The sequence below is a fragment of the Pseudophryne corroboree genome, chromosome 3, assembly GCF_028390025.1.
Source record: "Pseudophryne corroboree isolate aPseCor3 chromosome 3, aPseCor3.hap2, whole genome shotgun sequence".
Classification (NCBI taxonomy): domain Eukaryota; kingdom Metazoa; phylum Chordata; class Amphibia; order Anura; family Myobatrachidae; genus Pseudophryne; species Pseudophryne corroboree.
This window is the reverse complement of record NC_086446.1, coordinates 619,757,726-619,771,971: the sequence shown is the minus strand read 5'-3', so window position 1 is coordinate 619,771,971 and position 14,246 is coordinate 619,757,726.

The following is a 14,246-nucleotide window of genomic DNA, read 5'->3' as shown; positions in this document are numbered from 1 at the left end:
ATAATTTATTAGAAATTAGCACTTTTTTATCGGGGGAAACCCACGCTTTATCACACACCTCATTTAATTCATCTGACTCAGGAAAAGCTACTGGTAGTTTTTTCACTCCCCACATAATACCCTTCTTTGTGGTACTTGTAGTGTCAGAAATGTTCAATGCCTCCTTCATTGCCGTGATCATGTAACGTGTGGCCCTACTGGATATTACGTTTGTCTCCTCACCGTCGACACTGGACTCAGTATCCGTGTCTGGGTCTGTGTCGACCCACTGAGGTAACGGGCGTTTTATCGCCCCTGACGGTGTCTGAGACGCCTGGACAGGCACTAATTGATTTGTCGGCTGTCTCATGTCGTCAACAGTTTTTTGTAAAGTGCTGACATTGTCACGTAGTTCTTTAAATACAACCATCCAGTCAGGTGTCGACTCCCTAGGGGGTGACATCACTAATACAGGCAATTGCTCTGCTTCTACATCATTTTCCTCCTCATACATGTCGACACAATCGTACCGACACCCAGCACACACACAGGGAATGCTCTGATAGAGGACAGGACCCCACTAGCCCTTTGGGGAGACAGAGGGAGAGTTTGCCAGCACACACCAGAGCGCTATATATATCTATAGGGATAACCTTATATAAGTGTTACTCCCTTTTATAGCTGCTGTTTATAATTTAGCTGCCAATAGTGCCCCCCCTCTCTTGTTTTTACCCTGATTCTGTAGGGACTGCAGGGGAGAGTCAGGGAGCCGTCCTTCCAGCGGAACTGTGAGGGAAAATGGTGCTTGTGTGCTGAGGAGATAGGCTCCGCCCCTTCACGACGGCCTTATCTCCCGCTTTTTTCTGGAAAACTGGCAGGGGTTAAATACATCCATATAGCCCAGGAGCTATATGTGATGTATTTCTTTTGCCATCCTAAGGTATTTCTGTTTTTATTGCGTCTCAGGGCGCTCCCCCCCAGCGCCCTGCACCCTCAGTGACCGGAGTGTGAAGTGTGCTGAGACCAATGGCGCACAGCTGCAGTGCTGTGCGCTACCTTAGTTGAAGACAGGAACGTCTTCTGCCGCCGATTTCACCGGACCTCTTCGTTCTTCTGGCTCTGTAAGGGGGCCGGCGGCGCGGCTCCGGGACCCATCCAGGCTGAACCTGTGATCGTCCCTCTGGAGCTAATGTCCAGTAGCCTAAGAAACCCAATCCACTCTGCACGCAGGTGAGTTCGTTTCTTCTCCCCTTAGTCCCACGATGCAGTGAGCCTGTTGCCAGCAGGACTCACTGAAAATAAAAAACCTAAAATAAACTTTTACTCTAAGCAGCTCAGGAGAGCCACCTAGCATGCACCCTTCTCGTTCGGGCACAAAAATCTAACTAACTGAGGCTTGGAGGAGGGTCATAGGGGGAGGAGCCAGTGCACACCAGCTAGTTCAAGCTTTTACTTTTGTGCCCAGTCTCCTGCGGAGCCGCTATTCCCCATGGTCCTTACGGAGTCCCAGCATCCACTTAGGACGTTAGAGAAAAGGGCATTTGTGCCTCTGATATAAAAGTTATATTGTTGGTAACCATGTTCCCCTGATTAAAAACCTATGGCCAAATGGGTAGTGTGCTGTGCCAAAATGAAGGTAGGCACCTTCTTCCAAAGATACAAAACTTCAAGCAGAGTGACTAATTCAGAGATGTTTACGTACACCTCCAATTGTGTGAGATCTGCTCCCTGCGCATGTGCAGGTCTTATTCTGCAGCATTGCATGCAGTTTTCTGGATGCCCCACCCTGATTGACAGGTTGCAGCCGTGTGGGGTTGGGGCCATGACAGGGAGCATTTGTCAAAATGGGGGCGTTTGATCCAATGTTGCTCCTTCATACGTAGCAGTGGATCAGAAAAGCATGCAGGAGGGATCTATTTACACAATTAGCTATATGCAGTGCTATTTTTCAGCAGGAACCCAGTTCCTGAACCTCTCAATAAATATGACATAATCAATTACTGGGTTCCAGAACCTGTCCTGTACCAAAACGTTTTGGCACTGGGGGGGCATTTGTGTATCTGGCACTGGGGGGCAATGTATATCTGACACAGTGGGGGCATTTGTGTATCTGGCACTGTGGGGCAATGTGTATCTGGCACTGTGGGATATCTGGCACTGGGGGCATATCTGGCACTGTAGGGGCATTTCTGTATCTGGCACGGGGGGCAATGTATATCTGACACAGTGGGGGCATTTGTGTATCTGGCACTGTGGGGCAATGTGTATCTGGCACTGTGGGGGCAATGTATATCTGGCACTGTGGGGGCAATGTATATCTGGCACTGTGGGGGCAATGTATATCTGGCACTGTGGGGCAACGTGTATCTGACACTACTGGGGTCATATGTGTATCTGACCCCCCCATATCTGTATCACGCCCACATTTTCATTGGCCACGCCCCATGTGGCATTTGGCCACACCTATTTTTGGCGCGCACGCCACAGTACCTGTAAGACATTTTTTCTACTTGCACCACTGGCTGCACTGCAGGTGGGGCAGATGTAACATGTGCAGAGAGAGTTAGATTTGGGTGGGTTATATTGTTTCTGTGCAGGGTAAAGGCTGATTAATTTCTACACTGCAATTTAGATTTCAGTTTGAACACACCCCACCCAAATCTAACTCTCTCTGCACATGTTACATCTGCCCAACCTGTAGTGCAACATGGTTTTGCCCAATTGATTACTTTTTTGCTTTGCTAGCAAACCTGAAAAAAGGCCCATAATCTTATTAATAGTAGAAATGTCCATACTAATGTTGGTATAAGGTTGTTTCTATCGAAATGGGTGTTCTGATGAATGATTATACAGTACCTCATTTGAAATAACCACAATTTAAGAACCTGCTAGATGTCTTCTGCAGAAGGACTTGTTTTTTGCCATGTTCTGGAGATATTTTTTCATCTTTAAAATGTAGTGATATACTGTATTATAACGTAACACCGGCATGAAGAATTTTCTTTTTGGGAGAAATGTAGAATTAAAGGTGGATCAAGTTAAGGGGTTAACATCTCTATCCCAATCCAAACAACTGATGTGATATGTGATGTTATTTAGGTTTAATACTGTCAGCAGGATGTTATCTAGTCATTGCTATTTATGTACAGTATGTCTTACTGATGGACAATAGATATGTGTAATTCATTGGTGAAACAGAAGCGTCTCTAAAGTGCACAGTTAGATTACTGTGCACATGGGGGGTCATTCCGAGTTGTTCGCTCATTGCCGCTTTTCGCTGTACTGCGATTAGTCGCTTACTACGCATGCGCAAGGTTCGCAGTGCGTATGCGCTTAGTTATTTTACACAAAAGTTAGGTATTTTACTCACGGCATAACAAAGCTTTTTCATCGCTGTGCTGATCGTAGTGTGATTGACAGGAAGTGGGTGTTTCTGGGCGGAAACTGTCCGTTTTATGGGAGTGCACGGAAAAACGCAGGCGTTCGAGTTGCAAAACGCAGGAGAGGCTGGAGAAACGGGGGAGTGGTTGGGCAAACGCTGGGTGTGTTTGTGACGTCAAACCAGGAACGAAAAGGACTGAGCTGGTCGCAATGGCTGAGTAAGTCTGGAGCTACTCAGAAACTGCTAAGAAATTTCTATTCGCAATTCTGCTAATCTTTCGTTCGCACTTCTGCTAAGCTAAGATACATTCCCAGAGGGCGGCGGCTTAGCGTGTGTAATGCTGCAAAAAGGAGCTAGCGAGCGAACAACTCGGAATCACCCCCATTATACAGACGCTTCACTTTCTCTGATGAACTGTCGCATCCCCGAAGAATCAATATATGATGATCACAAATGTAATAACCTTTACTGTTCTAAGGGGTTAATATCCTAATTATCTTGAAATATTTTGTCAGTGCAATACAATACTCAACTCTCTTTCTATGGACAAAAGCTGTACCTATTACCAATTGGCATTACTTTATGATGATGGAGACCAGAGCTGTAACTAGTAATTTTGTTGCCCGGTGCCAGAAAGAGAATTGGTGACCCCCCCCCCACCACCTTTTTAAAATAGGGACAGGAGTGCACCAATAAAATAGGGCTGTGTTTCCATAAGGAAGGGGCGTGGTCATAAAATAATACCAATTCATATTAAGGTGCACAGTAGTCTCCATTATTCAAATTACACTACACAGTGCCACTTATACACCAAGTAGAGACCCTTTTGCACATTCATTCAGGTAGAGCACTCTTTTACACAATACTCCAGGTAGAGCTCTTTTGCATATTATACCAGGTAGAGCCACCTTCTACACATTGTGCCAGGTAGAGCCCCCTTTTACACATTACGCCATGTAGAGCCCCCTATTACACATTACACCAGGTAGAGCCCCCTTTTACACATTACGCCAGGTAGAGCCCATATTACACATTATGTCAGGTAGAGCCCCTTTTACACATTACGCCAGGTAGAGACCCTTTTCCACATTGTGCCAGGTAGAGCCCCCTTATATACATTACACCAGGTAGAGCAGCCTTTTACAGTGCCAAGTAGAGCCCCCTTTTACACATTATGCTAGGTAGAGCCCCTTTTACAAAACAGGTATAGCCTCCTTTTACACATTATGTCTGGTAGAGACCCCTTTTATAACTCTAGGGAGAGAGTATGTGTGTGTTATACTTACATTTGGCTCTGGAGCAGCAGCTTCCACCAGCCAGCTGTATGTTCTTCGAATGCTGCAGACAAGCTGGGTGGAGCGGAGTGTAAGGAGACATGGAAAGCTGCCGCGCTGCCTGGCTACCTATGTGCAGTGGCACGATTGTGCAGTTACTGGTGGTGATACTGCACCCACACTGCATATGCGATACATGTGCTGTGTGCCAGGCACCACTGGCACACCGTTAGTTACAGCCCTGATGGAGACATCTGACAGGCACAATCAGTTGGTGTACAGTAGGACAGTGAATTTGGTCTATATTAATGGAACGCATGGCCTAACTAATGGCATGGGAGAGATGTAATAAAGGTTGTAGGCAACAAAAAGACAGGTGTTTTATTGTTTTTTTGTGGAATTTTGACCATACTTGCAGACTTTTCCTTAGTGATGGACCCCAGAAATCAGGCATTGAATGACTGCAGGGCTTCCGACTTCAAATCAAGTAATGTGATGGCTATTAGCCACAGCATTAAAACGGGTTTGGTATGCGTGACCGGTAGTCTCCCTGCAGCGGAATGCCGGTGGGGGTGGGCGAGAGCAACAAGCCCCTGGTGGGGTTGCTGTACTCGCCAGCCTACAGGTTCTATCCCCACTATATGGGTGTCTTGAACACCCACGAGTGGGAATAGTCCCTGTTGGTCAGCATGCCGACTGTCGGGATTGTTAAGGGGTGGGATGTAAGGGAGGTATTGACCGCCGGTCACATAACTGCTTCCCCATTAAAACCATCTGCATAGTTTGTGTGCATATGGAGAAGCAGTCAGAGCATCGCACATGCAGATGCAAGATGAGCTGCCGACTCCACTTCCGAGTATTCTCAGCTGCATACAGTGTTTGCATTGAAGCAGTCAGAATAAACTCACAGTTTTTTGTTTGCACCCCCTGAGGGTGTGAAAGGGTAGGGAAAATCTTTATTTTAAGGTAAAAATGTCAGGACTTTCTTCAGAACCTCTTCGTCAACACCCCTAATGACTAATAAGGCATTTGGAAGTTTTCAATTAGCTTAAAATGCCATTTTTGGGGTTAAAAAAAAAAAAATAGCCTCAAAAACAAATAGCCTCATATTACCCCAAAATTAACTTTTTCATTACATTATGCACCCCAAATTTAATGAAAGCATTTATTTCAGGCACAAATAATTGCTTTGGATCATTTTTTTTACTTTAAAATGGCCACAAATTACCCAAAAGCACTTTTTTTTCTATTTTTTCTTGCATTTCTTGTTTAATTCCTTTGTAATGAAATGAAATTCATAAGCTTTTTACATTCTTTTACTTTTTTCTTTGAAGAAGCACAAATCAGCCATTTGACACCTTTAAAGCGTCTAATATTTTCCTCTAGCCCATTAATATACTTTTCTGGGGTCCATGAATGTCTCCCCACTTTTCATGCACTTCTTCCACATTTCATATTGTAGAAACTTTGCACACCGGCTGCGAGTATCACGAACAGGCATTTTTAATTGGATTGGATAGATTCACGGGTGTGCGCATTAGTGCGAAGTCTGCTAGTTTCATGAAACAAACCCACACTCTCAAACTCGCACCTGACTGGATTGATCCCATCAAAAAGTCACTGTTGTCTTGTTTTGCTTATTTGTTTATGTATTTTGTTAGGCACTGCAGAAATCCTTGTGGTGCCATATAAATAAAGAATAATAATAGCAGTAATAATCATCATCATCATCATAATAATAATAATAATAATAATAGTAATAATAAATAAGATCTCAAAAGAGGAGAAACAAGTATTTCTCTAAGGTGCAGTCACATACTGATTGTGTTAGGTCATATTTGCAATAGAGAACTGAAATATACTAATGACCTATTATATACTAATGACAAACAAAACATAACATTTATTAAATTCCTTAAAATAGGACAGTGAAATATAAAGTGACAGTATGTCAAAAGTGAAACAAGTGTACAGATAAGTGAATTAATATACTGTATCCCCTATCGCCTGTCTATATTAATTTATTAATATTATTATTATCATTTGTTTATATGGCGCCACAAGGGTTCCGCAGCGCCCAATTGCAGAGTACATATGCACATAATCAAAACAGGAAAACAGTGACTTACAGTTGAAGACAATATAGGACAAGTACAGGGTAACTAAGCATAACTACACTAGTAAACGACATAGAGATAAGTTCCAAGGTGGCCAAAAAACTGCGGGATTTGGGCAGTTGAGGATTATTAAAGTAAGAAAAGGATAAGCACATGAGGGAAGAGGGCCCTACTCGTGAGAGCTTACATTCTAAGGGGAGAGGTGAACAGACAGGGGTGACACAGATGGGGTACATAGAGATCGTGGAACAGAGGGTTAGGATGAGGTTTGGCTGGGTTTGGTAAAGAAGTGGGTCTTAAGAGCTCATTTGAAGTTTTGTAGAGAGGTGGAGAGTCTGAGGGGGAGAGGTAAAGAATGCCAGAGAAAGGGAGCAGCACGTGAAAAATCTTGGCGATAGGAGTAGGAGGAAGTAATCAGAAGACAGGAGAGTCGGCGTGCATTAGCAGAGCGAAGAGGATGGGTGGGAGAGTAAAGGGAGATAAGGTCAGAGATGTAAATGGGAGAGGAGTGGGTGAGGGCTTTGTAAGTGAGTGTGAGAAGTTTGAATTGGTTTCTGAAAGGGAAGGGAAGCCAGTGAAGGGCTTGTAGGAGAGTGGAGGTGGACGTAGTGCATTTAGTGAGGAAGATGAGCCGGGCAGCAGAATTGAGGATAGATTGGAGTGGAGCGAGGTAATTGTCAGGGAGGCCAGTTAGGAGGAGATTACAGTAGTCCAGTCTGGAAATAATCAGTGAGTGAATAATGATCTTAGTGGCATCCTGGGTGAGAAAAGGTCTGATTCTGGAAATGTTTTTGAGATGAAAATGACAGGTTTGTGAGAGGTGCTGAATGTGTGGTTTGAAGGAGAGGGAGGAGTCAAGGATTACGCCAAGACAGCATACCTGGGGGCTAGAGGAGATAGTCATGCCATCAATGGATAATGAGATTGTGGGAGGTGAGGTTGTGCGGGAGGGTGGGAAGATGATCAGCTCAGTCCTAGACATGTTGTGTTTAAGAAAGCGCTGGGACATCCAGGAAGAGATAGCAGAAAAACAGTTGGAGGTACGAGTGAGGAGAGCGGGGGAGAGGTCAGGGGAGGAGAGGTAGATTTGAGTGTCATCAGCATAGAGGTGGTATTGGAAGTTTAAAGAACTAATGAGTTCACCTAAAGAGGACGTATAGAGAGAGAAAAGGAGAGGACCAAGAACAGAGCCTTGGGGAATACCAACAGTTAGTGGAAGTGGGGGGGAGGTAGCATCATGAGAGGAGACAGAAGGAACGATTAGAGAGGTAGGAGGACAGTCAGGAGAGGGCAGTATCACGCAGACCAAGAGAGTGAAGGATTTGCAGAAGGAGAGGGTGGTCCACAGTGTCAAAAGCAGCAGAGAGGTCAAGAAGAATAAGCAGAGAGTAGTGGCCCTTAGCTTTGGCTGCATGGTGGTCATTGCATACCTTTGTGAGGGCAGTTTCAGTGGAGTGAAGAGAACGGAAACCAGACTGGAATGGGTCAAGCAGTGAGTGAGAGGAAAGAATGGCAGTGAGGCAATTATAGACAATATGCTCAAGAAGTTTGGAGGCAAAAGGGAGGAGAGAGATGGGTCAATAGTTGGAGAGAGTGTTTGGATCAAGGGTAGGTTTTTTAAGAATAGGGGAGGCAAGAACATGCTTAAAAGCAGAGGGCACAGTGCCTGATGAGAGGGAGAGATTGAGAAGGTGGGCAAGATTGGAACAGGCAGAAGGAGAGAGGTAGCGGTGGAGGTGGGAGGGGATAGGGTCAAGTGGGGAGGTTGTGGGGGGGGGGGGGGAGGAACGGATGAGGGCCATGACTTCCTCACCAGACACATGGGAGAAAGATGTCAGAGTTGGTTAGAGGGAAGGGGAGGGGTGGCAAGGGAAAGGTGGTGGCTGGTTTCTGGTCTGGTGGGATGTGATGTCCTGACATATGGAGTCAATCTTGGATGTGAAATAAGTGGCAAAGTCAAGCGCAGACAATAAGGAAGGGAGAGGAGGTGGTGGTGGGCGGAGGAGGGAGTCAACAGTGGCAAAGAGGCGCCGGGGATTGGAAGAATGATTAGAGATGAGGATTTTGAAGTATGATTGTTTAGCGAGGGAAAGGGCAGTACTGAAGGATGGGAGCATAAATTTGAAATGGAGGAAGTCTGCTTTAGAGCGTGATTTCCTCCACTGCCGCTCGGCAGTATGTGAGCATTTTTGAAGATATCTGGTGCATTTGGTGTGCCAGGGTTGAGGTGTTGATCTGCGAGGGTGAATAGTGGTTGGCGGAGCTACAGAGTCAAGGGCAGAAGTAAGATGCATTGTATAGGGTTGTGGCTTGTTCAGGGCATGTGAGAGAGAGAAGAGGAGAGAGAAGTGAGTCAAACAGGGAGGATAGGGATGAGGCGTCAATAGCCTCAATGTTACGCTTAGTGATGGTAGCCTTAGGAGGGAGAGATGGGGAAGCAGAGATAGATAATTTGAAAGAGAGCAGGTGGTGGTCAGAGAGGGGAAAAAGGGAATTGGAGAAATCAGAAATATCACAGCGGTGAGTGAAAACCAGATCCAGTGAGCTCCCGTTCACATGGGAGGGTGAGGTGGTCCACTGGGAGAGACCAAGTGAAGAGGTGAGGTTAAGGAGTTTAGAGGCAGGTGATTTTGTGGGGTTATCGATAGGGATGTTGAAATCGCATAGAATAATGGAGGGAATGTCAGGAGAGAGGAAGTGAGGTAGCCAGGAAGCAAAGTTGTCGAGGAATTTGGAGGAAATGTCATGTGGACGGTAAATGACAGCAACTCGAAGATGAGTAGGTTGGTAGAGGCGTATTGCATGGACCTCAAATGTAGAGAATGTAAGGGATGGTTCTGGAGGTATAAGTTGGTATGTGTAGCTTGAGGGTAAAAGGATCCCAACACCACACCCATGGCGACCCCTGGGTCGGGGTGTGTGTAAGAATGTGAGGCCCCCAGCAGAGAGGGAAGCAGGAGAAGTGGTGTCATAGGGAGTAATCCAGGTTTCTGTTATGGCCAGTAGGTGCAGGGAATTGGAAATGAAAAGGTCATGAGTGGGTGCCAGTTTGTTGCAAACAGATCTGGCATTCCAGAGCGCACAGTATAGGGGGTAGGAGTTTGTGGGAGAGATGTAAATGAGATTATCAGGATTGCTGTAGTATTGAGGTAAGATTAATGTGGAAGGAAGAGATAAAGAGGGTGTAATGATGGAGCTGGGGCCTTGGCTAGGAAAGGAGACTGCAGGAGTAAGGCAGGGAGGGAGTTCAGTATGATACTGGTGGAGGAGAGGTGAGGTGACAGGCAGAGGAGGGAGAGAGCAGGGTTGAGTGGTGGGGTAGAAATGGTGTGAAGGGGCAGAAGTAAATTGCAATGGGGAAACAGAAGAAAAGGGGAAGGGAGGCAGAGGGGAGGATGGTAGACAGAGGAGAGGAGAGGAGAGAGGATGAGATGTAGGAGACTGGGAGAGAGGGATATAGGTGGTACCAGGGGACATAATAAAGGATTAGGAAGACAAGGATTAATGGGGGTTGCCAGCCTGGCCATAGTGTGGATGGGGTAAATAGTGCTAGTAAAATGAGAATAGGAGGAAGAGTGGTGGCTGAATGAGAGAGCAGTGAAATTTGTAGAAATAAGTACGATTTGCAAGAATGTAAAATATGGTTATTGTATACAGGTTAACAGTAAATCAAATATTTTGCTGCTGTTAGATGGAAAATTACACAGTGTTAGCAAACCGTAAGTCAGTTTTACTTCATTAACAATGCTTCTCAAGGAAACATTTGTTTTCCAGGTATTTGCAGGGTCCGAGTCAAAGTTGCATTGCAGGTGTTTTTGCAGAAAGTGAATGTATAGTTTCCTGAGTAAGTGAGGATTGGAGAATATTAGGAGTGGACAAACATTTGTAGCTGCAGTCCAAGTATTGGTGGTTTGTGAAGTTTTTTTTTTTTTTTGCCTTTATTTGGTGTTTCCTATCAGTTTCTGTCCAGGTAAAGTCCAGTATAAGTCATAAACGGCACCCTTAGAAATTTTCACCCTTTGAAATCTTTCATCCCACACTGATTCAGCCACGCTGATTCAGCTAGACTACACACTAATATCAGAATCAGCTTTATTGGCCAGGTGTACTCACGTACACTAGGAATTCTTTGTGGTACAATGCATCGCCAAGCAGCAACATGAAGGGGGAATACATAGCATACGAAGGGGGAAGAACATAGCATACATTACACACATTACACGTATGAGTTGATACTGCACATTGCAACTGTACAATAGACTCAACATATTAGACATATTATACACGTAGGACTAAACACAAAGGCTGCTTGGCAGAGCAGCACCGAGGCAGCCATCCGCGGCGCCAACTAGAACTCAAACAATGCACATAATACAGAAGATTTAAGTATTACATCAAAAGATAAACCACACAGACAATAAAGACAGAAAGCATAAAGCAGGGTTGGTGTAAGCATTTTGGGTAATAACCTCCAGGGGTTGTGTATTCCACCCTCACAAGGTACCAGGTGCGGCAGCCATCTTAGGCGCTCTGCGTAGGATTACCCAGGGTGGAATAGTCCACCCCTAGAAGAGAACACAAAACGGGGAGATTGCAGAGTCCTTAGGTTCAGAGTAGGGTTCCAATAAAACCATCAGGTCCATGTATTTTTCATCCCATCCACAAGTTTACCAGATAAGGCAGCCATGTTGGGCGCACTACGAAGGTTACACAGTGGGAGATGAGCCATACAAGGGCCAAATGCATTCACGGGACAACTGACACGAGTGTAGGAGTATGCTATACCCTGCATGGAAAGATCCAAATGAAGCACACCCTGCCCATGGAGGAACCATCCGAGGCAGCCATGTGAGGCGCACTGTGTAGGTTACTGCTGGCAGGGTGTGCAACCAATGGAGGTACACATTACAGGAATAGCACACAGTGGGGGGAAAGTACCCTGTAAGAAGAAAGAAGAGAAAGACACATTTGCAGGAAAACATTAATTTGTGAAAATGATAAATGTCCTGGTCTCATGAGAGCAGTGCGGGTGGGTGTGAGAGTGTGGGGAGCAGTGCGGGTGGGTGTAAGAATGTGGAGTGCACACTAATGTCCATTGGAACTGACCCAGCAAAATCTGGTCCTGATGCGCACGCCCCTCAGTTCCCTGCTCAGCTTGAGGGGTAGTCTTGGGGGCAGTCATGATGTTCTTGGACAGAGAAGTAGTAGGCATTGGTCCTGGTGTTCTCAAGGCAGAGGTGAGGAGATGCCACATGATGGTCCTGAGTTGCAGTGTTTGGGGAAATAGTTTTATTCGAGATTTTAGCGTAGTCCAAATCCAGTTCAAACTCCGGTTCTAACTCCATTCTTAAATCACATTCTTAACAAATGCATTCTTCACAATTGCAAGCAGGTCAAGTCCTGACTGCAGGCCTTGATAATATTGCTCTTAAATGCTCCAACTATATCAGCTGGCAGAGGGGGAGGTATGCAATCAGAAGTTCAGCTAATTAACAGAGGTTATTTTGCATTGAAGAAGGATCACAGACATTTGCAGACAAACTTCCTTGGGGTGTGAAAAGTGTAGCCAGAGAGAGATGAGAGACTCAGATATACAAGCACGAAGATGGTGTTTTTACCTGTGAAGAGAGGAGAAATGGTTTTCAGTTCCGGTTCTAACTCCATTCTTAAATCACATTCTTAACAAATGCATTCTTCACAATTGCAAGCAGGCCAAGTCCTGACTGCAGGCCTTGATAATATTGCTCTTAAATGCTCCAACTATATCAGCTGGCAGAGGGGGAGGTATGCAATCAGAAGTTCAGCTAATTAACAGAGGTTATTTTGCATTGAAGAAGGATCACAGACATTTGCAGACAAACTTCCTTGGGGTGTGAAAAGTGTAGCCAGAGAGAGATGAGAGACTCAGATATACAAGCACGAAGATGGTGTTTTTACCTGTGAAGAGAGGAGAAATGGTTTTCAGTTCCGGTTCTAACTCCATTCTTAAATCACATTCTTAACAAATGCATTCTTCACAATTGCAAGCAGGTCAAGTCCTGACTGCAGGCCTTGATAATATTGCTCTTAAATGCTCCAACTATATCAGCTGGCAGAGGGGGAGGTATGCAATCAGAAGTTCAGCTAATTAACAGAGGTTATTTTGCATTGAAGAAGGATCACAGACATTTGCAGACAAACTTCCTTGGGGTGTGAAAAGTGTAGCCAGAGAGAGATGAGAGACTCAGATATACAAGCACGAAGATGGTGTTTTTACCTGTGAAGAGAGGAGAAATGGTTTTCAGTTCCGGTTCTAACTCCATTCTTAAATCACATTCTTAACAAATGCATTCTTCACAATTGCAAGCAGGCCAAGTCCTGACTGCAGGCCTTGATAATATTGCTCTTAAATGCTCCAACTATATCAGCTGGCAAAGGGGGAGGTATGCAATCAGAAGTTCAGCTAATTAACAGAGGTTATTTTGCATTGAAGAAGGATCACAGACATTTGCAGACAAACTTCCTTGGGGTGTGAAAAGTGTAGCCAGAGAGAGATGGGAGACTCAGATATACAAGCATGAAGATGGTATTTTTACCTGTGAAGAGAGGAGAAATGGTTTTCAGTTCCGGTTCTAACTCCATTCTTTAATCACATTCTTAACAAATGCATTCTTCACAATTGCAAGCAGGCCAAGTCCTAACTGCAGGCCTTGATATCAAGACCAACAAGCATGTGTATGTAAGCACATTGATTAATTGGAACCTCCCCTAGCCCATCACCCATTTGAAGCAATAAAACTTAAACAAATGGTGTGTGGGGATGAAACCATCACACATTCTCCAAGTAACTAATAATAAAACTTGCTTCAATATGTTAATAACAATTAATACACTAGTCATACCTACAGCTAAGCATTCATGGTATTCATATATGATAATTAGCAGATGCAGTACAGCTTGCTGGTAATTGTTGTCCTATTGGTCATACCTATCATTCATGGTATTCATATATGATAATTAGCAGATGCAGTACAGCTTGCTGGTAATTGTTGTCCCACTGGTCATACCTATAGTTAAGCATTCATGGTATTCATATATGATAATTAGAAGATGCAGTACAGCTTGCTGGTAATTGTTGTCCCACTGGTCATACCTATAGCTAAGCATTCATGGTATTCATACAGTATATGATAATTAGCAGATGCAGTACAGCTTGCTGGTAATTGTTGTCCCACTGGTCATACCTATAGCTAAGCATTCATGGTATTCATATATCATAATTAGCAGATGCAGTACAGCTTGCTGGTAATTGTTGTGCCACTGGTCATACCTATAGCTAAGCATTCATGGTATTCATATATGATAATTAGCAGATGCAGTACAGCTTGCTGGTAATTGTTGTCCCACTGGTCATACCTGCAGGTAAGAGAACAATGAGATATGAGGTTGCTTCATAGTCCTTGCATATTGATAATGAAGTTGTCCAGTATAAGTCATAAACGGCACCCTTAGAAA